Below are 25810 nucleotides of genomic sequence, written 5' to 3'. Positions count from 1 at the left end.
TCCCTCTGCTCTGGACTCTTCGAAATGCCGGCTCTCTCCCTCATATCTACAATTTAAAAAAAAAAAATCTCAGGCTGGAGAGACAGCTCAGTGGTTAAGAGCACTGACTGCTCTTCCAGGGGTCCTAAGTTCAATTCCCAGCAACCACATAGTGGCTGTCAACCATTTATAATGCGTTCTGATGCTCTTCTGACATGCAAGTGTACATGCAGATAGAACACCATACACATAAAAATAAATAAATAAATTTTTAAAAGAAGAAAATAGAGACCAGGACAGTGGGCATCTCTGGGGAGAGGAGCTGGTCTCCTGTACTGTCTACTCCCAGGATGGCACAAATGAAGTACACACACATACATTCAGGCAAAACACCTATACAAATCAAAACAAATAAATATAAAAAATTAATATTCTTTTATTCTATTTTTTTTATTCTTTTTCTTTTTTTTTTTTGGTTTTTTGAGACAGGGTTTTTCTGTAGCCCTGGCTGTCCTGGAACTCACTCTGTAGACCAGGCTGGCCTCGAACTCAGAAATCCGCCTGCCTCTGCCTCCCGAGTGCTGGGATTAAAGGCGTGCGCCACCACGCCCGGCTCTATTCTATTTTTTAAAAAGATTTAGTTATTTATTATATGTAAGTACACTGTAGCTGTCTTCAGACACCCCAGAAATAGGTATCAGATCCTATTATGGATGGTTCAGAGCTACTACGTGGTTGCTGGGATTCGAACTCAGTACCTCTGGAAGAGCAGTCAGTGCTCTTAACCGCTGAGCTGTCTCTCCAGCCCTATCCTATCTTTTAACTGCATTATTTCTTGTGTGTCGACATACACTGGAACAAGACAACATTAGGGAAGGTCAAAGGACAACATTCAGGCTCAGTTCTCTCCTTCTACCATCCAGGTTCTGAGGCTCAAACAGGGCTTGCCAACCTTGGCGGCAAGCTCCTGAGTCCACTGAACCATCTCACCAGCCCTTAGGATCTTTACGTGACAATGAACACAATTAAAAACTATACTTCGCTGGGCAGTGGTGGCGCACGCCTTTAATCCCAGCACTTGGGAGGCAGAGGCAGGCAGATTTCTGAGTTCTAGGCCAGCCTGGTCTACAAAGTGAGTTCCAGGACAGCCAGTATACAGAGAAACCCTGTCTCAAAAAACCAAGGGGAAAAGCAAAACAAAACAAAACACTATACTTCACAGCCAGATATGATGGGGCAAGGCTTCAGTCCCAGCACTTGGGTGATGGAGACAGAAAGGTCCCAAGATCAAGGGCATCCTCCTCTACCTAGCAAGTTTGAGGCCATCCGTGGCAACAGGAGACTGTCTCAAAAAAAGTAAAAGAAGATTGGCTAACCCCATGAGCACATGGTGACCTGAAAATGTCTCCTGTTGATTAAAAGCCCTCTCTCCATCCTCAATGCCTGATTTAATCTCCCAGAACAGAGCGCCCCCCGGCCCCCATGTGGCCTCCAGTTCTTCCCCGGACTCTTCCACCTGCAGCACAGAGAGAAAGAACTCAGAATAGAAGTTGTTACTGTGCAGGGATGGGGGGAGGGGGGAGAGGCGGAGACTTGGGCAGCCGGCAGGCTTAGCTTCCCCTGGCAGTCTGACCCACACTCCCCACGCCCAGGACCAAGTCGCCTGAGCCCCATAGCCACAACTCTCTGCCGGCCTTGCCCGGGCTTGCCTTCGGTTGCATCATCTCCCAGCTTTGCCAGGGGTGCAGAAGTGAACCACCCACTCAGCGCTGGAAAAACCAGCTAATTATATCTCCAAAGACCCAGGGCAAGAACTTGTGGACAACCTCAGCTGGCCTGGCCTGTCCCACTCGCTTTCCGTGAGTGTCCTCGACTTATTTCTTTCTTTCTTTCTTTCTTTTTTTTTTTTTTTCCTCTCTCAAAATAATAACAATGACAGCTAGCACTGGGGAGCGAGGACATAGCCTTTTATTCCCACACTCCGCACAGGGAGTTTAGACCTGAAGATCCAGAGTTCAAAGTCATCCGCAGCTACATGGGAAGTTTTGAGGCCAGCCTGGACTACGTGACGATAAAGAAAGGAGTCGGGGTCGTAGCTCAGTTGGTAGAGAGCTTGACTAGCGTACAGGAAATCCCGGGTTCCATTCTAAGCACTACAAAAACCGGGCTTGGTAGGTTATCCCTGAACTCCAGAGGTGGGGGCTGGATGCCCAGATAGCGGCATACTAAGTTTCAGCCCTCCGCCTGAGTTATGCGAGACCCTGTGTGGGAAAAAAAAAAAAAATCAAACTGAACAATGGCAAGCTACATAAAAACAAAACAAAAACAAATTGTCCTCGGGCTGTGCGGCTTTCTGCAAGAAGAGCCCCGCCTCCGCCACGGCCCCTCCAGGTTTTAGGAAACCTCAGCCAAGAGCTTGCCAACCGACCTCCCACTCCACCCCACCCCCACTCAGGGCTGTTAGCCTGAGCCGCTCCAAGCCTGGACCCACTGCAGTCAGCAGGATTGAGAAGACAAACACTGCTTTGACACCATCAATAGCAGCTGCTCGCTCCGCTCATTTCTTTTTCCAAATATCTTTAAAAATTCTATTTGTAGTATAGTCCAAAGTGCAGTTTCATTTTTCCATAATTTCCTGTATTTATTTTGTTGAGTCCGTAATACATTCCCAGGAATAACAGTCAAAAGATGAAAAAGGATGTTGGTTAAAAACAAAAACAAAAGTCTTTCCGGACCCCAGACAAACCCCCACCCTCCAGCCACCATTTCCTTCCCAGAGGTAGTAGCGGCACACATAACCTGTGTCTACTTCCAGAGAGAGCCCTCTGGTTGAAACAGTTGACCAGCAGATGGCCTATAGAATCCAGAACTTTTCCATGCTGGATGCACCATGGACTTCTTTTCTTCTTCTTCTTCTTCTTCTTCTTCTTCTTCTTCTTCTTCTTCTTCTTCTTCTTCCTTCTCCTTCTCCTTCTCCTTCTCCTTCTCCTTCTCCTTCTCCTTCTCCTTCTCCTTCTCCTTCTCCTTCTCCTTCTCCTTCTCCTTCTCCTTCTCCTTCTCCTTCTCCTTCTCCTTCTCCTTCTCCTTCTCCTCCTCCTCCTCCTCCTCCTCCTCCTCCTCCTCCTCCTCCTCCTCTTCCTTTTCCTTCTCCTACCCCTACCCCTACCCCTCCTCCTCCTTCTTCATTATCATCAATTCATTAGGGAAATAGGTGTACCATAGCAAGCTTGTGTGCCGGTCAGAGGACAACTAACCAGAATGGTCTCTACTCCATCCAGGGATCAAACTCAGCCCCGCAGGCTTAGCAGCAAGCACTTTTACTTGCTAAGCTAACTTGCTGGTTCCCACAAAAGCTATTTTTAGCAATACCTATTCCAGGAGAGAGTGGTTGCACCCAGAGTTGGTGAACAAGGTAGAGACTTACAAGTTCAAGGTTCACTTTGGCTACTTAGGGATACTCTGATACCAAAGTGGGGGAAAATCCAAGAAAACAAAAGACAAAAACGGGGTTGGGGAGAAAGAGATGCCGAGTGATTAAGAGCACTGGCTCTTTTTACAGAATTGGATTCCCAGCACCCACATTGACAGTTCATAATCATCTATTAACTCCAGTAGCAGGCAAGAAGCAATGCTCTCTTCTGGCCTCCACAGGCCACACACACACACACACACACACACACACATGCAAACACTCATTAAATCTCTTCTTGAGGGCTGGAGAGATGGCTCAGCAGATAAGAGCACTGACTGCTCTTCCAAAGGTCCTGAGTTCAAATCCCAGCAACCACATGGTGGCTCACAACCACCGGTAATGAGATCTGACACCCTCTTCTGGAGTGTCTGAAGACAGCTACAGTGTATTTACATATAATAAATAAATAAATCTTTTTTAAAATCTCTTTTTAAAAAAAATCTAAAAATTCCATTATATAGGATATAGAGGCAAGAGGATCAGAAATTCAAGGTCAATCTTGGCTATACAGGAAATTTAAGGCTAGTCCATATGAGAGATACTATCTCAAAAAAGAAGAAAGAAAGAAAGAAAGAAAGAAAGAAAGAAAGAAAGAAAGAAAGAAAGAGAGAAAGAAAGAAAGAAAGAAAACAAAGAAAGGAAAGGAAAATAATATGTTCCTATTACTAAATTTGTCAGAGTTTCCTGAGACACAGAATCAAAAGGAGCAGAAAAAGATGGCGAGAAAGAGAGACCTAAGACCAATCTATTTTGAGAACCAGTCTGCTTGATTGTGGGCTGGCAAGTCCATAATTTGCAGGGCAGGCTGGCAGTGCTGCGCTTTTGGCCCTGAGGGCGTCTGAAAGCCGACTTCCTTCCTCTTCAGGCAATCTTCCTAGTCTCTCTCTCTCTCTCTCTCTCTCTCTCTCTCTCTCTCTGTCTTTCTTTTTCCCCTTATAGCCTTTAAGAGACTGGGCGAAGGCCATACATTGCGGAGGGGAACCATCTTGTTGTTGTGTAAATGAGCAGTGTAGCCCACAGGCTCGTATGGTGACCGCATGGTTGGTGCCAAGCTGGCAGCACTATCTAGGGACGTCTGGTTAGAGGAAGAGGGTCACTAGGAGCTGGCCCTGGAAAGTCGCCCTGGTTCTCTATCTTTCTTGCTTTCTACTTTCTGTGCACTGCGAAATGATGAACCATGTTCCCTATGCTGTGATGCTCCACCCAAACACATGGGGTGGCTGTCAAGCCGATTGTAGACCAAACTCTAAAACCTGGAGCCAAGGGAAATCTATTCCTCTCTTGTATCTCTCAAGTGTTGGTCATCCTGACAATAAAAACGACTCCGAGCCGGGCGTGGCCGCACATGCCTTTAATCCCAGCACTCGGGAGGCAGAGGCAGGCTGATTTCTGAGTTCGAGGCCAGCCTGGTCTACAGAGTGAGTTCCAGGACAGCCAGGACTACACAGAGAAACCCTGTCTCAAAACAAAACAAAACAAAACAAAATAACAACAACAACAACAAAAAAGACTCTGATCAGAGCTTCATATTTGTCAATGGCTGCAAAAAACCTTCCGGAAATGTTTATGTCAATTGCCTGCCTAAATAATTGAGTACCTCTTGGCTCAGACAATTTTATGCCGCTTTTCCCATTCAATTCTTTTCAGGCTCAAAGAGTTTCTCCAGGGTGAATGTGAACATCTCTATTAGGGAGGTAACTTTAGGTCGTGAAAGGCTGCGCCAGTGGTGATCCCCTGGAGAAAGCAGCCTGTGGACAATTCACTGTGAGGTTCTGAGTCTAGAAACATTTGGAGTCTTTCCTGAGCCCTGAGTGGTGGCCCATGAGTATAAGCCCCCACACTCCTGAGTTTGAGGCAGGAGGATTGGGAATTTGAGTGCAGTCTGAGCTCCACAATGAGACTTTGTTTCAAAAGGACAAAATAGGGCTGGCTAGAAGGCTCAGTGGGTGGAAATATCTCATACAGAGTTTAATAACTTGGGTTTAATCCCTTGGTGAAAGGAGAGCCTGCTTCTGAAAGTCACCCTCCATGTGTGTCCTGACATGCAAGCATCCCCCACCCACCCAATAAACAAATAACATGTAATACAAGTTAAGAAACAAACTATTTAGTGCATCCCTAGATTTCTCTGACTGGCGGATCTGAATAATCTACTTGTGTTTACTGCGAGTGGCTGTAACCAGTGAACCATCTTCCCAGCCAAGGACCGCAGCTTTAACTCCGAAAGGAGAGGAACTGAGATGGCTCCGCGGGTAGAGGTGCTTGCCGCAGTCTGAGGACATGAGTTCAATTCCTGCTACCCACACAGTGAGAAGAGAGAATCAACTTCTGCATGAAGTGCTTTGACCACCACAGGCTCACGCTGTGGCATGCAAGTTCAGGGACACACACTAAATAAAAATATAAGTGGAGTAAAAAGTAAAAGACCATTAAAACCTGAATCAGAGGAGGACCAGAAAGAGGAGAGAAAAAGACAACCCAGTTGTTTCCCCGCCCCCCCCCCATCTCCATGCTCCCTCACACACCCACACACTGACTGCATAGGGTGCTCTGTGGCTCCTCACCCCACTTCCCATCTCTTCAAGATCAAAATCATAATTGTAATGATAATTAGTACTAAAGTGCTCCTTCTGACTGAGCTGCAGTCCTGCAAACCTGGGCTACCGCGAGTTATTAGAACCATCTAAACATGGCGACCCTGGTTTGTGCTTAGCAACTTGCCAAGCACTTTCCCTTCACAAGGCTCTGTTATAAGTATCCAAGGATCGCTTGGTTAATTTCCCCCTTACTCATCCCATGAAGGATGTACTGTGACTTTCATCCCCATTTTACAGATTAGGAAATTGAGGTACAGATAGAGATGAAGTTACTTCCCAAGCCAGACAGAGACTGAGCAAGGATTTGAACCCAGACAGGCTGGCTCCAGCAGCCGAGCTCTTATCTTAACCACTAATGACAAGCCTCAGCTGATGCTCAGGCTGCGATTACCCGGCTCCAGCTGCACCGCCCAGCGTTCGCACACGCGCAGTAGCTCAGGTGAGCTTTACAAGTACTGCGACCATTGCGTTTACAAAGGGCACAGCAAAACACAGAAAGGCCGAGCCACTTGCCCAATCACACAGCCACAAAGGACAAATTTGAACCCACACAATGTAGCCCTACAGCGTGTGATCCTTGCGCTGAGCTGCAGACCTGGGCTACCTTGAATTATTAGAACCATCTGAGTGTGACGACCGTGGCTTATGAATTTGACAAGGACTTAATAGCCAGTGAGCCCTCTTCTAAATATTTTTATGATATTTAATGATATTTCATATGCAACTCAGATGGTGTGCCTGCTTACCATTCACCAAGCAGCTCATAAGCCGGATGTGATGGTGCACGCCTCTAATCCTAGCACTCCGGAAGCTGAGATAGAAAGATCCTATCAAGGTCATCCTTGGCTACAAGTTCCAGGCCAGCCTGAGAGCTAGCTCTCAGGTCTCAAAAAATAAAATCTTAACGCAGGAGCGTGTAGGGAACTGTGGGCTGGCGTGTGCAAGACCCTGCGTTTTATCCCTGGCTCTGTGGAAAGAGATCATGTTCCAAGTTCGTTGTAGGAAGTACTGGGAGGTTCCAGAAGAAAGGCAAGTAACCCTGGAGACCGCAGAGGACAACAGTAGCCTCTATCTTTCCAGCCAGTGTTACAAACTGTCTCCGACTCTTTACTGTGCAAAGGCTTTTCTTTCTCTTCGGCAGTAAATAGGTCATGTTCTCTACTGCAAACACTGAGTTTCCAGAGTCGATGATGCCCTAGAGTGACCCTATAAATGGACTCCTCCCAGGCATATATCCTCACTTTCACCCCAAACCCACTCATCCTTTACAGCCCACCCCCTTCTACCTCCTGGGATCTTTGAACAGCCCTTCTTCCTCCCAGGGGGCTTCTCTACCTCTGCCAAGACCTGCCAAGAGTTTGACCCATCCCTCTTGGCTTCCATTCTCCACACCCCTGTCTCCAAGTCAGTCTGTGCCCTTCTCCAGCCCTCCACCCTGGGCTCTATTTCCACAGGAAGCCAACAGCGCGCGGGACTTTCTGTGATGTTTGTGCAAGTGCGTAGATGACCTAGATGACCGCGATACAATGAGGGGAGGGGGTTGGAGGCTGTGGCCTGGGAGTGCCTCCCAAGGACACAGGTGCATTTAGAGCAGGGACCTTTCGGGCTGTAGGATGCTTTTTACCAGACAGAACAGTCCCCTGGTATAATTTCAGGCTAGCAGGCAGGGCCCCAGAGAGCTATTTTAGTGAGAGGCACTCTTTTGATGTGCCTTAAACAGCTCCAGGGAGCTAATCCCGCCCCAGGGTGGGGCAGCCTGGGCGCCTGGGCCCATTAGGACGGAATGAAAGGCTTTTGAAGGTGGTGGCTCAAGACAGGTGGTCTTTTGGTTCCAGCCACAGTGTCTCTGTCAGGATGGGTGAGTTCTGGAGTGAGAGATGTATAGACAGCCCTGCCAGATGGAGAAGTCTGGGTGGAGGAAACTCAGGGACAGGAGACTTCTCCCAGATCTGATCATCGTAGTGAGTACCATGCTATGCCAGCCTCCCCACAGGTTTTGTAAAGGATCAGGTGAGATAAAGCATAGCCCAGAGCCAACCCCCAAAGGCAGGCAAGTGTGCTTAAGCCTTCTTTTCTGTTTTCTTTTTGACAGCACATCCCTGTATCTGTGAGCCACGTGTGACTCCCCTCTAGTCAAAGGGGTCAAAGGGGACAATGATTTGGTACTTTGTGTTCTCTGAGTCACTGGCACCCCTCACTCTATCCCGTACCCCTCCCCCATTCCCTGCTTCCCCACCCTCCAGCATCTCAGATTCTGTCACAGGGACCCAGCCACACCAGCCATGTGTCCATGTGAGCAATGTGTCAAATGAAGATTAATTGTCCCAGATTACCTGGGATTGCAGGGTCTTCTGGAGTTTAGGAGCTGAGTTTCAGCCCCGGGCACGCAGGCGTGGTTGTTCATGCTGGACCGACCCAGAAGTCACTGAGTATGTTGTGTATATGTTGTGTGTGTTGAGGTGCAGCTTAAGTGTGATCAGATGTCTTTGTGCACAGTGGGTCTGCTGGTACGTTTGTCTGTCTGCTGGGTTTCAGTTGCTCCGTGTAGGAAGACGTAATGTGTTTGTAAGATACATAGAGATGGGTGTGTACACTTTAGACTGCACGAGTAATGCTGTTAGATGCAGGAAATATGGAGGTCGCACCCCCTCCCCCCAATTCTCTTGGGTGGAAATAAGACAATATGCATGGTGTTCAGTGAACCATGAATTCTCTGGCAAAAACCTGAGTTGTGTTTTTCAAGTGAGTCTGATATATTGGTGTGGGGGGCAGGGAAGAGACTCTTGGTGTGTGATTGGTATAAAGCTGTTACTGGCTGTGGTGATGAGTTCTTTGTCTGATGGGGGGTGTTGCTGAGACCTGTAGCTGGTGTGTGTTTGGCACATGCTCTGTGCAGTAGCCCGTGTGGGCTTGGTTGGGGGTGGGAGCATGAGGCGTGTGATTTATGTCCCTAGTGCAGAAAGAAGTGTTGGTGGTGTCCGTGTGATGCGGCACATCCTCTGTGCGAGATGCAAGGGGAAGGTAGGAAAGGATATTTGGCACAGGTGACTGTGCCCCATGGTCGACGGGCGGGGCACTCCACTTTTTTTTTTTAAAGATTTATTTATTTATTATATGTAAATACACTGTAGCTGTCTTCAGACACACCAGAAGAGGGAGTCAGATCTTGTTACGGATGGTTGTGAGCCACCATGTGGTTGCTGGGATTTGAACTCTGGACCTTCGGAAGAGCAGTCGGGTGCTCTTACCCACTGAGCCATCTCACCAGCCCCTTGTTCTCCTTTTGATAAAGCCACATTGATCACTCCACCGAGTGGCTGAGAAGTCCCCTCTCATTGCCCAGAAGACTCTCAAACGTCCACTCATGGATACTCACCTAGAGATGCCTACCTGGGTCCCCCATGCCCACACTGGAAACAGGCACGTTTTAGGAAATTTCAAGTCTGAGAGTCCCAAACATGTCCAAAGTGTAGGCTTTTTTAACCCTAAGAGGCCTTTCCTTTCAGGGAAAAGGAAGCAAGGTTTATACTGCAACAAACAAACAAATAAACAAACAAACCGAGGCTGGAGGGAAGGGGAATTCCATGAAGCTATTGGGATGGGACACCTCCCAGAAGCTGTGAGAATTAAAACAGTAGTTCTCCACTTTCCTAATGCTTCGACCCTTTAACACAGTTCCTCACGTTGAGGTGACCCCAACCATACAATTATTTTTCTTGCTACTTCATAACTATAATTTTGCTGCTGTTATGAATCATAATATAAATATCCACTGTCCAGGATATCTGATATTCGACCCTTATGAAAGGGGGTCATGACCTACAGGTTGAGAAATGCTGGGTTAAGTGGCCAGCGTAGTCCTTACTTCCCTTGCGGCTGCGGTAAAATCCCTGACGCAGGCAACTGCAGGGAGAAAGGAGTTCCTTTGTCTCAGCTTGAGCAGTAGGTCCCACGGGCAGTGGGCGTCAGAGAGAGCTGGCTACGTGGTTTACAGAGAGACAAGGGAAGACCAGGGCGCAGCTTGCTTTCTCCCATTTATTCAGTCCCTGACCTCAGTACCGAGGATGGCACAGCCCACTTTAGGGTGGGTTTTCCCACATCAATGAATTTAATCTCATTTCTCACCAGTATTCCCAGAGCTTATTCCATTCCCTAAGTCGACCATTTAGATTAATTCTAATTGTCAACCTTATAGTTAATACCCACCAAAAGTCTTTAAACGGCCACCTGTAGAGGGCTTTGGTCCCCTGTAGAGGGCTGCCCCCTCCTCTCCAGCTTCTTCCCCTTACCCTCTTTCCATCATTGCATCATGGGTATTTGTTCACTTAGGTGTCTGAACAGTTGAAGCTTCCTTGGTGTAGATCAAAACTGGCCAAACACTGGTGATTTCGTAGTTTCTACCTGGTGTGGTTTTCAAATCTCTTTTGTAGTTTAGAGCACACAGGGCAGACCAACGAGACGGCTCAGTGGGTGCAGCTGCTTGCTGCCAAGCCTGAGGAGCGAGTTCTGCCCCTGGAACACACATGGAAGAGGAGAGGAAGTTGGGTTGACCTCTGACCTCCACATGTGTGGGATGACGTGCACAAGACAGCCACTCGCACAATTTAAAAAAAAAAAACAAAACACGTCTGAGGGTCCATCAATGGTCTAGAGGAGGTGGCCAACAAGTTCAGTGGCTACAGGTAAAACGGGCATGAATTATGGCAGTTCATAACTCAAGTTCACTTTAGTTAATATTCATTAAACATTTACCATATGCCAGGCTCTGTCTGAAAGACTTTATATATATGTTAACTCATTTGACCCCCCACAATAACCTCCTGGGCTGAGAAACATTCATAGCTTCATTCTTTTTGTTTGGGGACAGGGTCTCTTGTAGCCCAGGCTGGCCTCAAACTCAGCATGTCTCCAAGGATGATCTTGGACTCCTGATCCTCCGACCTCCATTTTCCATAGTCTGAGATTACAGACACACACTACCATCCTGAGCTTAAGGTCGCCACTCTACAAATGGAGACACTAAGGTTCCAGGAACCTCAGTAGCATGGCACAGTTTTGTGACAAGAAAGAAATTAACTTTGGCTTCGTCCCCGAGCTGTCTATTCCTCAGCTGCTCAGCCTACACTGGAGCCTTGAGGCAGGATGGCAGTCCCAACCCCTAGGTCTCTCCACCCCTTACAAAAATAAAGGTTCATTGTTACTGACAGCTCTAAGTTTGGCAGTTGGCTCAGCTGTGGGACTGCCTGCCTGACATGGCTTGTTCTGGGCCCCAGGCTCAAGGAGAAGCCCCTCTCTCGTGGGCTTTTCCCAGAGAAAACAGTGAGCCTAGGGTCACGTGAGGGGTCGGCCGTGGCGCATCAGGGACTCCAGGGGCATTCCATTGGTGGGAGCTGGTCTCCTGGCCGCCCTTGACTCAGTGAGGGCTGGGCGGGTCCCCCTCCTACAGCAGAGTCACATGGCTATCTGCTGAGTGGTGAAGAGTTACAAGTACTTAGGTTAGGTGCCCCAGAAGTGGACCCTGAGTCAAGGGTTTGTGGACAAGTGATTTATTAAGGATGAACTGAGAAGGATGGGGGCGGGGATGGGGACTGGGGCGGGGTGGGTGGCGGGGAGCAGAACAGAAGAGGCAAAGTCAAGAAAGGTTATAATTTGTGACAAAATCCTGAGCTCAGCCTTACTGGAGTATAAATTATGCCTTAGAGTTCACCTCAACTCAGGCTGGAGAGCCAGGCTTTCCTATTTCCATAGATGGCGATCACGGTTCCTTCCTGCCCAAAGCTTTCCAAAGCAGCCTGGTCAACCGAGCAAAGCTTCGTGGAGACAGACTGGAAGGTGGGCGTCTCTTCTCTAGAAAGCAGGAGCAGGCGCTGAGGAGGCCCGAACAAAGCACCGACAACCGTCTTTTTATACTAATTGGTTCAACATCAAAGAGTGACATTTTATTCTCCCATGGTTAACGCCTTGTCTTTCATGCCAAGCCCAGAGGCCAGGGGTGGAGAAGCAGGGGGCACGACAAGTGCTTCAGTAACCTAGTGTAGTGCTGGTTGAGCTCATGTGCCTAACACTGGCCTCTTCCCGGAACAGAAAGACACGCAAAGGATATGGCGCTGAGCATCTCTGCACTTGGTTGGTGAAGTCGAGAAGTCCAACTAGTTCAAGGTCATCCTTGGCTACACGTCAGGCTTAAGGCTGTCCTCTGTGTCTCAAAACAAAACAAAAACGCATAGGCGATAGAGAGGGTGGGTGTCTAATAGAAAAATAAACGGGGCCAGGAACTCATGGTTAGCAAGAGAAATCGAGTTGAGCAAGATCGGTAAAAGTGCTTGCAACCAAGCATGACAACCTGTGTTGGAGCCCTGTCTTAGTCAGGGTTTCTATTCAGCTTATACCTCCACATTGCTGTTCATCACCAAAGGAAGTCAGGACAGGAATTCAAGCAGGTCAGGAAGCAGGAGCTGATGCAGAGGCCATGGAGGGATGTTACCTACTGGCCTGCTTCCACTAGCTTGCTCAGTCTGATAGAGCCCAAGACTACCAGCCCAGGGATGGCACCACCCACAAGGAGACCTTCCCCCTTGATGACTAATTGAGAAAATGCCCCGCAGCTGGAGCTCATGGAGGCGTTTCCTCAACTGAAGCTCTTTTCTCTGTGATAACTCCAGCTGTGTCGAGTTGACACAAACCCAGCCAGCACAAGCCCTAAGACCCACAAGGTAGAAGGAAACAAACAACTGCTTACAGCTATCCTCTGACATCCATAAGCACTCACTGGACAGGCAGACGGACAGACAAATATACACACACAAAAATCAAATGTAATAAGCGTTCTTTTATTAGATATTTTACTTATTTACATTTCAAATGTTATCCCCTTTCCTGGTTTTCCCCCTCTGCAAAGCCCCTATCCCATCCCCCTTACCCTGCCTCTATAAGGGTGCTCCCCCACCCACTCCCACCTCACTGCCCTGGCATTTCCCTGCACTGGGGCACCAAGCCTTCACAGAACCAAGAGCCTCCCCACCCATTAGTGCCAGATAAGGCCCCTTCAGCTCCTTCAGTCCTTCCCCTAACTCCTCCGTTGGGGACCCTGTTCGATGGTTGGCTGTGAGCACCTGCATCTGTATTGGTCAGGATCTGGCAGAGCCTCTCAGAAGACAGCTGTATCAGGCTCCTGTCAGCAAGCACTTCTTGGCATCCGCAATAGTCAGTTTTTGGGGTTTTTTTTGTGTTTTTTGGTTTTTTGGTTCTTTTGAGACAGGGTTTCTCTGTGTATCTCTGGCTGTCCTGGAACTCACTTTGTAGGCGAGGCTGGCCTCGAACTCAGAAATCCGCCTGCCTCTGCCTTCCAAGTGCTGGGATTAAAGGCGTGCACCACCACTGCCCAGCAAATAGTCGTTTTTTTTTTGAAAGTTATTTTAAAAATATTTTTAGATCGTTTTAAAAATGTATGAGTATCTTGTGTTTGTAGACAGGCTTTTCCTGTAAGTGCTCTGTCGGTTCCGTATAGCTACGATGAGGAAGAGCCTTGGCTTCTTTCTTGTGTATGCACCTCTGAATGTACCTCTCTCCATTCCCACTGTCTTGCTGCTGAAGGGAATACCACTATGCCGTCTGACCACCTTAAGGTAGAACAGATTCTACAGTAAATTCGGAGTCTCAGGGCCAAGTCCACCTGTGGAACAACTACCTGGCTACAGGGGTGGGGTTCCCTTGGCTCCATGGCAGCTGATGATAGCTCTCAGAACTCTGAAGCTAGAAACTCACGTTTGCATTTGTAAGGGACTCAAAGTGGGACTGGCTCCCTGAGTCTTAGTGGGTTCAGGAAACTGTGGGACTTCCAAGGCTGGGTTACAAAGAGAAATGCAGTTTCAGCTTCATCTCCCAGGAATTTGCCCCACTCCTGTAATAGCAATAACTCAGGTAGACAGGAGCGTCAGGAGTTCAAGGTTATCTTTTGGTACATAGTGAGTTCAAGGCCAACCAGGCACTTTTTAAAAGATCTATTTATTCAATATATATAAGTACATTGTATTGGATTCCGTTACACATGGCCGTGAGCCACCATGTACTTGCTGGGAATTGAACACAGGACCTCTGGAAGAGCAGTCACTGCTCTTAACCACTAAGCCATCCATCCCTCTAGCCTGTTTTTTAAAAAAGACCTTTCTCTCTTTTTTTTTTTTTTTGGTTTTTCGAGACAGGGTTTCTCTGTAGCCCTGGCTATCCTGGAACTCACTTTGTAGAGCTTCAAACTCAGAAATTCGCCTGCCTCTGCCTCCCAAGTGCTGGGATTATCGGCGTGCGCCACCACACCCCGGCTAAAACCTTTCTTTTGTGTAGTTTTGTTTTTGAAACAGAGTTTCTCTGTGTAACTGTTTCGGTCCTGGAAATTACTCTATATAGACCATGCTGACTCCAAGTCAGAGATCTGCCTCAGCCCCAGTGATGAGATTAAAGGCATGTACCACAACCACCTGGCTAAGACTTTTTGTGGGTGTGGGTGTGATTTTTTGGTTATGAATACTTATGCATTTCTGTGTGGGTGTGCACGTAAGTGCAGGAGCCCATAGAGGACAAAGACATCATACCCTCCCCCCCCTTGAGCTGAAATGTGATCAAAATGTGGACCCCTAGAACCCATACTTGGGTCTCCTGGAAGAGCAGCAACCTCTGACTCTTGACCTCTGCCATAGCTTTCCAGCTCCCAGCCTGACTTTTAAAGGTATCACTTGAACTCAGGAGGTTAAGTTTCCATCATGATTACGGGTAACGCTTTTGCATTGCCAGACTATACAAACTATGCATCAGGAAATGGAGTACCGCAGGGAGAGATCATAGGTAGGGATCTAGCTGATGGCCACAACTGAGGCCTCATCCCCCATCCTCATCAGTCTCCAAACCTGTGAGTGTGCGCATGCGCAAAGCTTCAGCGAGGGTTCCCACCAGCAGCCTTCGGGCTGCCTCAACCCAGCCCCGCCCAGCCCGGCCTAAATGAAAGGACTGAGAAAGGAAAGAAAGGACTACAGTAATTTTAAGACCCTGAGGTGGGGTTCTTTTGCTCACTGCAGCGGGTAACAGGAAAGACCTGGCTGCTGAGAAGCTGCTCCGTGGACTTGTGGATTGGACCCCGAGTGGATTCCTAACCTAAGGGGCCCTTGGCCCCTTAGGAACACAAACCACATACGTTCACATTTCGCACTACTAGACAAAAAAGAAGCTGACTCAGACTAGCTCAGGGTAGGCGCTCTGATGAGAGGACACCGAGGGCTCATGGGAATCGGAAGCTGAGGAGATGTGTAATTATAGCGTCTCCGCACAGATATTCTTTTCATCTTGCGTAGGTTTGGTTTATTTGTTTTTCAGCCCAAAAATGGATTGTCAGGTCTTTTCTTTCCCACGTCCTGGGCCTTTCTTTACCACTCCCTTTACTGATCCAGTTAGTGACTGCTCCACCTGCTAATAACCAAAACGAGCCTGTGAGGGCCATTCTCATTCAAACCACCACACATACAATATAGTTGTTTCTTTCTTTAATTATTATTTAGATTGGGGGAGGCGGGTTGGTGTACCTGTGTAGCAGTCACAGAATGGCTTTCTGAGTTGATTTTCTCCTTGCATCCTGGATTCCAGGTTTGGACCAGAATAGCTCATTTAAAAGCTGAAACTTTGCCAATTAGTGCAGCGCACCTTCAGTTCTGGCACTCAGGAGGCAGAGGCAGGCAGATCTCAGAGTTCTAGGCCAGCCTGAACTACAGAGGGAGTTCCAGGACATCCGTGCTACTCAGGTGGGAGGTGGCGAGAGGGGGGAGCGCTCTGAAACCTCTGTGAATGAGTCTTGGTTCCATCATTGTAAAATGGGGGCACAGGCTCTATCTAGCCTTGAGGGACAAGAAGGGATTGAACAAGACAATTCTGTACAAAGGTTTAGTATGCAGCACTACATTCCCTAAATGCTCATGAGCATCTTCCACCCTGGAGCCACAGGTGTGCTTTCAGACATTAGTTAAATGGGAGTTCATTTAAATGCCACAGGACAGTGATGCTGCCACCAATTTACAAATATTAAGAACTCAAGCAGGCAGATTTCTGAGTTTGAGGCCAGCCTGGTCTACAAAGTGAGTTCCAGGACAGCCAGGGCTATACAGAGAAACCCTGTCTTGAAAAACAAAAAACAAAACAAAACAAAAAAAGAACTCAGTATAGGGCGGCCAAGATGGCTCAGCGGGTAAAGTCACTTGCCACCTGCGTTCAATCCCCAACACATGCGTAAGAGTAGAAGAGAATTGACTGCACATGGTGCCTCTCTGGCTTCCAGATGTGTGCCATGGCACATGCACAGCCCAAGAAGAAAGGAGAAGGGGAGGAAGAAAAGGGGGAGGAGGGAGGGAGAGGAGGAGGGAAGGGGAGCACAGAGCAGCATCAACAACTCAGGCCAGGCTTGGTAGCACATGACTGAAACCCCTGCACTCAGGGAGCAGAGGCAGGGGGATCAGGAGTTCATGGCTACTTTGTGAGTTCAAGGCCAGCCTGGGCTATGTGAAGATGCCTAAAATACTGAAGACAAAAACATAACACTGGGGAATTCCTGTAGGCAGAAATGGGTCCTCTGGGACTCTACTGTCTTTGTTCGGTAGCAACTTGTGGTGGCAATTAATGAAGAACAGGCCCGAGGTCCAGGAGGATCCCTGGAGCTAGTTGTATGTAGCCCTCCTGTAGTCCTCAGACAGGCACCTTCCTTCTCCAAATCTGTGCCTCCTAGCTATAAATCAAGATGGTGCAATTCCCAAGGGGCCTCAGTGTCAAGTTAGGAAGGTCTCCCAGTGAGTGAGACTCACACAAACATCAGGAGGAATGAGTCTCTTGGGAGCTGGGGAGTGTGGCTCTGTGAGTAGAGCACTTGCCTACTGTGTGTGATACCCAGGGCTCCACCCCAGCACCTCTGAAACGGGAGAGGTGAGTGTTGGGCAAAGGGTACAATGATCTGCAGGACTCGTTCAGTGTTCTGGGCTAACCTGAAGCAGTCAACTGGCCAAATAAATATATTAGTTAAATGGAAAAATCACAGAAATACACAATTTCTAAGTTCTAATTGTGTCCTCGTCTAAGGAGCACCAAATCTTGCGCCATCCTGCTCTATCCTGCTGTGAATTAGCCCTTTGTGCAGGTTACAGGACACCACCAAAGAACAGCATTAGTCACTCAGGGGCCAGCTGGCTTATCAGATTGACAGCCACAGCACTGCAGGACCCTGGCTCAAGTGACCCTGATTTTCCTTAATCACAACCCCAAAGAGCTAAGAATAGAGATGCCGACACACACGCACACCCACACCCACGCTGAGTGTGTTAGGGATGTGCTCTTACAAGCCCAGCATTTGAGAGTCAAGACAGAAAGAATTGCTGCAAAATCAATCAAGGGCAGCCAGGGCTACGGAGCAATAGTGTGTGTGTGTGTGTGTGTGTGTGTGTGTATTCCTCTGTATCTCTGTTTCTCTCACTCTGTACATCTCTATGTATGTGTGTATGTGTGTGTATTCCTCTGTATCTCTGTTTCTCTCACTCTGTATATCTTTATATGTGTGTGTGTGTGTGTGTGTATTCCTCTGTCTCTGTTTCTCTCACTCTGTATATCTCTATATGTGTGTGTCTGTGTGTACCACAGATTTACCAGTCCCAGTCCCAGCTCAGTGACTCTCTAGCATCCTGGGAGAGAGGCAGGACAGATTTTTCTGGCAGTACCCACTCTGTGAGGCCCTCCCGAAAAGGATGGGTATTTTCAATCAAGCTGCTGCTTCTGGACAGAAAGGGCACAGCTGCCTTGGGGCCTCGGGGCACTGTGGGGAGGGTGGAGAAGAGAAAGGCAAAGAAGCCAGTGTGTGAGCTGCCTACTCCCCAGGGACGTGGGCGAGGGAGGGGCAGAGAGGAGAGAGAGGTGGCCTCATGAGTGACTTTCTCTGTTCTGTGTAGTTTAAACAAGAGTAGAGTGAGCTGCCCACTTCTCCAGCAGCTCCCACAGTGGGTCTCCTGAGACAGTCTGAGTCAACAAGTGGAAAAGAACCTGAGAGCAACAATATTTTCTCATCTGAGTGTCCAAGGAGCCAAATATTCCGGTCATACCATGGTCATCAAAACAGCTCTCTCGTTCAGCCCACTGACAGCCGGAGAGAATTTGGCTGGCCTGGTAGCCAAGCGTGCAGCGCCTCCCTCCCTCCCTCACTGGAAGCTGCCTGCTTGGCTGAAGAGGGTGCTTCTTTCCCCAGAGAAGAGGCCCATCTTGAGTCAGGGCTAGAAGAGCAGTAGTGCTCCCCTTCCAGAGCCTCCAGGGAAGCTTTCAAAATGTCATATTACTGTTGTCATCGAAAATCCCTTATCTAAGGGCTAAAGATAGAGTCTGTGGTACAGCACTGGTCTAGCATAGTCAAAGCTCAGAAGCAATGGCTCTGACCCAGCACTACCGGAAGGAGGAGGATGAGAAATGGGAAAGAAGGGGAAGAAAAGGCACGAGAGGAGGAGGGAAGAGGCGAGGGAGGAGGGGAGGGAGGGGGACAAGGAAGAGAAAGAGGGGAGGAAAAGAAAGGGAAGAGGAAGAGGGGGAGAGAAGGAAGAGGTAGAGGAGGAGGAGAAGAGGGAGGGGGAGGAAGGGAAAATGAAAGGGGAGGAGGAAGGGGAGGAGGGAAGGAAGAGAATGGGGAGGAGGGGGAGTTTTGGTCTTTTGAAAGTCTCTTCACAGTCATACCTGCAGCAAGAACTAGGAAGCATTTCCCATTGGGCTGGGGAGCACTGCGGGGCAGGAAGGTGGGGACATTAAATCTTCCCAAGAGATCACAAGAGCCACTAGATGAAAGAGTGAGCCCACACCAGGTTTGCCAGTATGGGTTTCCCACCTCAGTCACTGCTGCCCTAGGAAGATCTGACAGGGCCTTTCCCGAGGCTGGGCACACTTTAGGGGTAGGCTTTCTTCCTTTCCGGTCACTCTGCCCTGACCCAGAGTGAGCTCTGAAATTCTGGACATCTAATCCTTTTGATTGCTAATTGTGGAAACAATTTGTTGTTGTTTGTTGCTGTTGTTGTTGTAGTTATTGTTGAGACAGGGAGGGCCTCAATAGGTAGCCTTGGCTGGCTTAAAACAACTGGGGAGGGGGGGGGGCGCTGAGTTATCTCTCCAGTTCCTCACAGATAAGTGTTGTTCCTTACAAAGTTTGTCATTGCCTCCCAGATTTGATACTCTCAGGCCTCCTTACTTTGTGCTTGGGGAAAGAGGAGGAGGAGGGGGAAGAGGTGGAGGAGGGGAAAGAGAAGGAATAAGAAAAGGAGGAGGGAGAAGAGGTGGAGGAGGAGGGAACCCTAGGATTCTTTACAAAGCACCTCACCTTGAAATGCCATGGGATATTGAGCCAAACACTGGGCAGGGTCTGGCTCTCGCCACTAGTGTTCTTCCGGCACACAGCCCAGCCATCGGGGCTCTGTACAACGCAATAGTGTGCCTTGTTTTGTAACAAGTAGTCCAAACTGGCCTTGAACTCCCCAAGTAGCCAAAGATGACCTTGAACTTCCAATCTTTTCTGCTTCCACCTTCCCCGTGCTAGGATCACAGGCGTGCACCACCGTGCCCTGTTCCAGCATGCTAGCTACTGAGCGGGCTGAATGCTCAGCCCCCCTGATATGTTCCTTTCTCACAGGGACATGTCAACAGTAGCAGTCTACCGGGATCCAAGCAGCCCCTTGGGCCCTGTTAAGCCATTGGGAACATTGGCTCTTTATCTGCCTGTGGTAGAGCTGGTTTTGTTCTGGCTAAAATAACATCAAAACCACATAATGAGAAGTTTGGAAAACTGAGCAAAGCAACAAAAATGACCCATAATCTCGCTCCCCAACACAGCCGTAATTTCTGAGGACTGTACTTGGCCACTCCCTTCAGTCACAAAAGTAATCCTAGGTCAGTTTTTTTAGTTGTTTTTGTTGTTTTGTTTTGTTTTGTTTTGAGACAGGGTTTCTTTGTGTAGCCCTGGCTGTCCTGGAACTCACTCTGTAGACCAGGCTGGCCTCAAACTCAGAAATATGCCTGCCTCTGCCTCCCAAGTGCTGGGATTAAAGGCGTGTGCCACCACTGCCTGGCAATGCCTGGTCATTTTAATGTTAGAATCACCTATTATCTTCTTCGGAGGCAGTCACTGAATGGGTTGGGTATTTCCCTCTAATCTGCTTCTTTTATTCTCTTTAGAGACAGGGTCTCAGATATCTCCAGATGGTTTTGCTTTCCTTTGGGAGCTGAGGATGGCCTTAAATTTCTGATTCATTCTCTCTCTCTTTCTCTCTCTCTCAGATTTCCCCCCACCCTGAGACAGGATGCCACTGTGTAGCCCAGTGTAGTGAACACTTGGAATACAAAATAAAGATGGTGGAATGAGACATTCCGTCTCCAGTTCCTAACATCAGAAGTGAGCACCTGTGTGTCACCAGCAACATATTGGAGGCCAGCTGCCTACACCAATCAGAAACAGGGACCACAAAGTCTGCAGGGGTGAGATAGGCCTTTTCAGTGTCTACGATTTCATCATGGACATTACTGTCGATTTCTCTTCCTGCCCCTGTATGTGCGGGTCTATCGCCATCTCGCCATCTCCGGCTCCTGTGTTATGAAGACAGTCTCATGCAGCCCAGACCAATCTCAAATTGACTAGGTAAACTGAGGCTGGCCTTGAACCAGTCCCTCCTGCCTCTATCTCCTGAGAGCTGGGTAACAGCTTCTGGAGCCTCACCCAGCTTCGCTTTCACCACCCCAGCCAATCCTGTGACTCCTCTTCATAGCGAGAGCATTGACACTTATGTTCTGAGTGTGAAAAAAAAAAAAAAATCACATAGTACTTCCTACTAGAACCTTGCCCGGGTCAACTGAAGTGTGTGTGTTTGCTTACCAGTCTGCAGGTTTGCTTAAGTTTGTTTATTTTAGAGACCAGGTCTTGCTCTGTTGCCTAAGCCAACTTGAAACTCTTGGGCTCCAACAGTTCTCCTGCTCCATCTTTCTAGAGCAGCTGGGACTCTAGGCATGCTCCACTACAGCTGACTGAAGCTTGAATGAATGAATGAATGAATGAATGAGTTACTACCTCTGAGGGACCCTCCTCATGGCCTTCTCAACTCTGTACTTTAATTAGTTGCTTAGAGGTGTCTCCATGCCTCAGTTTCCCCATCTGTAATAGTAAACGAGTTCACAGGCGTGGTCTGTGCTTGGAGCAAGAACAAAACCATCCTGGCCTATACTCTCTAGGGACTCTACAGAGCCCATCCCTTTGGCTATCAGACTGTTGAGATAAAGGTTCCCCCAGGAATCGGAATCCCCTCCGACAGGAGTCTCATGCTCAGAGAAGAAAAAAAGCTGAAGCCTGCTGACAGCCAGAGAGGGTACTTGTCTGTCAGGGAAAAATTCTACACAGGACAGACTGGAGCCCAGACTGGTCTGGGTCAGTGACACACGGCACAGCACACGGTGGGACAACCTGGCTGTGCATCTCTCTCAAACCTCAACCTCAGTCTGAAGATGGATTGGGGGGGGGGGTCCCTGGACCTCATTACTTGTCACCCTTCTCACTGTGGCCACAGCGAAGCGAATACATCTCTCTGCTTTTCACTACGTAGCTCCATCATTGCCTTGGGGGGGGGTAGCGAGGAAGGTCACTGGGGCCCTGCCTCTGATAAGAAGAACGAGCAATTATGATTTCCAGGAACCGAGGGTGCTCTTGCTGTTCAGTGTCTCCAGCACCCCCGGAGACCCCAGGGCTGCCGTCAAGGGTGTTCAATAAACACGTATCGATTGAGCCAACAATGCCAGAATTGGACCTGCAGAGGAGAAAATGGACAAACAAGACAGTGAGCCTGCAGGTGAGACCAGAACTGGAGCCAACAATCTACCTCTCTCTCCCAACCCTAGCAACGCCAGCAGCTCTCTGGGCGAGGGGCACAGTTGCTTCCAGTTGGCAGAACCAGTCTCCCAGCTTCCCTTCAGAACCCAGCACCTGCTGAGCCACCGACCCACGGACTGTCTCTCTCTGGAAGGCAGCCACCGACCCACGGACTGTCTCTCTCTGGAAGGCAGTTCACCTCTGGGTTTCAACACTGCCCTTTCCCCTTTCCTTCTTTAGCCCTTAGGAATCCCTGAAAGCTTCCTGTGCTTGTGGCTTCTGTGACTTCTCAACATCTCTTGTGCACACACACACACACACACACACACACACACCAGCCTGTGTCTAAGCAGTTCATCCTGTACAATGTCTCTCTGATAAAATAACTGATTCCATTTCTGTCACCTGCTGAGGCTCCAGCAGCTCTGCCCTCAGACCTCTTAAAGCTGAGGCTCAGAAGCACAGGGAGGCACGGGAACCTGGTCCCAGGCCCTGGCTTGCTGGAGCGAAGGAATCTATTGCTTCGGCCACTCGGTCAGAATCCCTCGGAGATTGATGTGATATGCACAGTGACACCCAATCGGGCTTGGAAAACTGGGCCAACAGTTAAGCCACACAAAGGAACTAACCACAGCTCCACTGGCAACTGGCTCCTTGGCAAGTGCCAAAACAAACAGCTGTGGTGCAGGCCTTCCCCGGGCTGCCGGCTTCCTGGACACTGGCAGAGGCCGCTCAAGAAGGGAGTACCTGAGTAGGGTGTTGTTCAGTTGGTAGAACGTTTGCTTGCCTTCCATGAAGCCCAGGGTTCTGTCTGCACCTCATACCTGTGATCCTAGCAGTTGGGAAAAGACAGCAAGCACCCGGATCAGAAGTTCAAGACCACCCTCCCCTTTATAAAGGGATCTGAGGCAGCCTGGGACATCTGAATGACAAATGAAAAGAGCCGTGAGCTATCTGGTGTTTTCTTCATGGAAGTCCAAGTCTCCCCCTCATTCCTCCCAGGATTCTCCGAATCTGGCTGTTGTCTTTTGCGATATTTTAGAATATTCTAGCCAGAGCGCAGAGTATAAAATACAAGTCAAAGGCAATGAGCATATGTTAGATGGATGGAGGAGGGCCTAAAAATGCTGGTGCTGGGGAGGAAAAATGGCTCAGCAGTTAAGAGCACCGGCTGCTTTTACAGAGGACCTGCCTTCAGTTCACAGCAACCGCATGACGGCAACTCTGGTTCCAGGAAATCCAATGCCCTCTTCTGACCTCTATAGGCACCCGGCAAGCACACAGTGCACAGACAATCATACACACGTGTAAATATGTAAAATAAAAGAGTTCACGACTCTCTTCCTACATAAACAGTCCAAGCCACCCTCGACTTCAAAAGACTCCAAGGCTCAGGGAAAAATTTGGAAGAAGACTTCTGTAGGCTAGTCTGGAACATAGAGAGTTAGATCTAGGCAAGCAAACAAAGAAGAAGAAGGAGCAAGAACAGCTTGGTCTACCACGGACATAGCTGACATCTGTGCCCCAGGAACATGTGAAATGGTTGCTACACATGTTCCTGAGAGAGGATCCTAGCACACCCCACCATCCTCCCTGAAGACCCCGGGCATTACAAATGCCAACTTGGCTCAGAGGCGTGGCTGGCTAACTCTGCAGACATCTAAAGAAAGAATTGAGGGGACTGCCCATCCCCCCAGGCCACCGGTATTTGCAGGGAAAAGAAAAGGATATGGTTGAAGGGACCAAAGCTGAGTGATCAAAGCTTCACTCGCCGGCCCCCCCACCCCAGCTCCTCACCAGGTGCCCCTTCGTCCTTGATCTGTCCTCCTCTTCCCAGCTGCCACCCACACCCCTCCGCCCATCAATTCCAGGGAGGTGGGCAGGCAGCAGCTGCCACCCACAAAGCCAGAGGAAACAGCTGTTCTGCAGAGTCAGGCGCTCAGCTCAGCTTCAAGCCACCCCAACACACACGCTGAAGGATTGCTTGCCAGCTCCCCTGGGCTCAGCAGTTTAATGATTTTTTTTTTTTTTTTTTTTTTTTGCATTTAAAAGGTATTGGGGGGAGGGGCTGTAACATAAAAGAGACAGGGACATAAACTTGTGTCTGCTGCCCTTGGGAGGTGGAAGCGGGAATTCAAGGCCATCCTTGCTGGGTCATAGAGAGTTTGAAACTAGCCATTGATTACATGAGACCGGGCTCAAACAAACCAAACCAAAACCACACCAATAAAAGCAGACCGCCTAAACAGGAGGCAAAAGCCGTGGTTGTGCAGTTAGTCATGGGTACTGCCCCTGCCGAGGACCCCAGCTCTGTTCCTAGTAACAACACTAGGCAGTTCATACCTGTAACTCTAGCTCCAGGGAATCCGATACTTCTGACCTCTTTCAGCAGCTGCAGTCCTGTGCCCAAACCCACAGACAGAGACACACGTTCATGTAACTAAAAATAATAATAAAATATCTGGGTGTGGTGGCACATGCCGGTAATTCCAGCACTTGGGAGGCACAGGCAGGTGGACCTCTGAGTTTAAGACCAGCCTAGTCTACACAGTGAGCTCCTTTCTTAATCATAATAATATTTCATAATCATCATCATAAAGTAAACCTTTAAAAGTAATAAAGTATGTGGGATAATTTAAAGTATCCAAATGTTTACAACAGAACAAAACAAACAAAAAACTCCAACCAGACACAAGGTTGTGAGGGCCTGGGTTTGAAAAGATGGGAGCCCTTAGCTGTATAAAGACTCAGGCCCCAATGGGTAACTGTAACAAGTTTGACGAACACATGGACACTTTGTTACAGTTCGCTAAAAAGCTTGAAACAGGATTGTTCTGACCCATAGGATCAGCCTGGGAAATCTGTCCTCAGAAAATGTCACTAAATCATCACCCGGCTTGAGGCTGCTCCAGGGGCAAGCTACAGGAAGATCACAGATGTGGGACTTAAAATAGTGTGCCCTGCCTAAACTGAGGAGGAGGGACAGACAGCCGACTGAGCTGCTGGGCACAGGGTCCACCTCTCCTTCAGCATCACCAGCACCATGCCTTGGGTCCAGACTCCGAGATGAGGAGACTGCAAAGCAGGGCTGGGGAGGTGGGAGCAAGCAGGGGTGGTTTTGTTGTTTTGTTTGTTTTTTGTTTTTCGAGACAGGGTTTCTCTGTATAGCCCTGGCTGGCCTGGAACTCACTTTATAGACCAGGCTGGCCTCGAACTCAGAAATCCGCCTGCCTCTGCCTCCGGAGTGCTGGGATTAAAGGCGTGTGCCACCACCTTTTTTGTTTTTGTTTGTTTGTTGTTTTTGTTTCTCTCCCCCACCCCTTTTTTTTTTTTTTTTTTTTTTTTTTTGAGACTAGCTCTGGCTGGGCAAGGTTAGCCTCTGCCTTAGTTATGGGCAATCCTCTTGCCTCTTCCAGATCCTAGGATTTCAGACATACATTACCAGGCTAGGTTTTTAAATATATATTTTTAATTCGTATTGTTGTGGACTTGCAGGTGCAACTGTACCTTGCTGCATGTGGAGGTCAGAGAGCAACTTTTGGTAGTCACTAGGTTCCCAAGCCTCAAACTCAGGTCCTCAGGGTCACTCTCCTTCCTCCCCTTTCCCTCCTCCCCCTCTCTACTCCCTTACCCTTTCACCTCTTCAACCTCCTCCTTCCTCACCTCCCTTACTCCTCTAACACACCTCCCTCCTCCCCCTCCTCCCTCCTCCCCCTCCTCCCCCTCCTCCCCTATCTTACCCTCCTCCCCCTCCTCCCCCTCCTCCCCTATCTTACCCTCCTCCCCCTCCTCCCCTATCTTACCCTCCTCCCCCTCCTCCCCCTCCTCCCCTATCTTACCCTCCTCCCCCTCCTCCCCTATCTT

At 48.8% G+C, this 25810-nt stretch overlaps 2 long non-coding RNA genes across 2 annotated transcripts; one reads left to right on the top strand and one right to left on the bottom strand.

Moving 5' to 3' along the window:
- The first annotated feature begins 1602 nt into the window (after positions 1-1602).
- On the top strand, positions 1603-23255 carry Trp53cor1 (tumor protein p53 pathway corepressor 1). The gene is made up of 2 exons (NR_036469.2): positions 1603-1838; positions 20371-23255. It is a non-coding gene; the product is annotated as a tumor protein p53 pathway corepressor 1 (long non-coding RNA).
- On the bottom strand, positions 21176-24381 carry Gm41556. The gene is made up of 2 exons (XR_003952338.1): positions 24290-24381; positions 21176-21884 (listed from the first exon to the last, which is right to left on the bottom strand). It is a non-coding gene; the product is annotated as a predicted gene, 41556 (long non-coding RNA).
- Positions 24382-25810: the final 1429 nt, after the last annotated feature.

The sequence above is a fragment of the Mus musculus genome, chromosome 17 (assembly GCF_000001635.26).
Source record: "Mus musculus strain C57BL/6J chromosome 17, GRCm38.p6 C57BL/6J".
Taxonomy (NCBI): domain Eukaryota; kingdom Metazoa; phylum Chordata; class Mammalia; order Rodentia; family Muridae; genus Mus; species Mus musculus.
This window is presented reverse-complemented; position numbering and strand designations above follow the sequence as displayed.